Here is a 496-nt window from a genome sequence, read left to right as displayed (position 1 = left end):
TGTGATGACTGTGATGACAGAACATCTTGCTTCACAGCAGCAAAGTGCGCTGTTCATCCAGCCAATGTTTTTCAGTGTATCAGATCATCCAGCCCATATTTTTCATTGTGTTACTGTCTAATCTCTCAACACCCAAGAAGGCAAGTAGAAGAAGAGGTTTACTAGCTCGCCCATGCACAACTGCCTTGGCCTGACTCGGTCTAAAACCATGACGTCCTCGGTCGGGGAATGAGATGAAAATCTCGCTGTTGAGAGTTTTAAAGATCAAAGAAGTAGAAAAGCGAAAACTCAGTAAATGCTTCTTAACATTTTTCGCTTCCACTCGCAAGATGGTTGAGGTTGGAGCAACAAATGCACCAACGCAAGCACGGGCATGCCACGTCGCACCAACATTACCAATTCATTTTAAGCCCCCACCCCTCGTTACCTCAAGCTCGTCGTCCTCCTCCTCCTCCTCCTCGTCCTCCTCGTCATCCTCCTCCCCTTAGAATCCTTT

At 47.2% G+C, this 496-nt stretch overlaps 1 protein-coding gene across 1 annotated transcript in view; it reads left to right on the top strand.

The window, feature by feature from the left end:
• GUITHDRAFT_141253 (hypothetical protein) overlaps positions 1 to 496 on the top strand; it is a gene marked incomplete at both ends in the record, with an annotated part of 4453 nt that overhangs the window by 2146 nt on the left and 1811 nt on the right. The gene's annotated exons all lie outside the window — the stretch shown is intronic.

Source organism: Guillardia theta, assembly GCF_000315625.1.
Source record: "Guillardia theta CCMP2712 unplaced genomic scaffold GUITHscaffold_53, whole genome shotgun sequence".
NCBI lineage: Eukaryota > Cryptophyceae > Pyrenomonadales > Geminigeraceae > Guillardia > Guillardia theta.
This window is presented reverse-complemented; position numbering and strand designations above follow the sequence as displayed.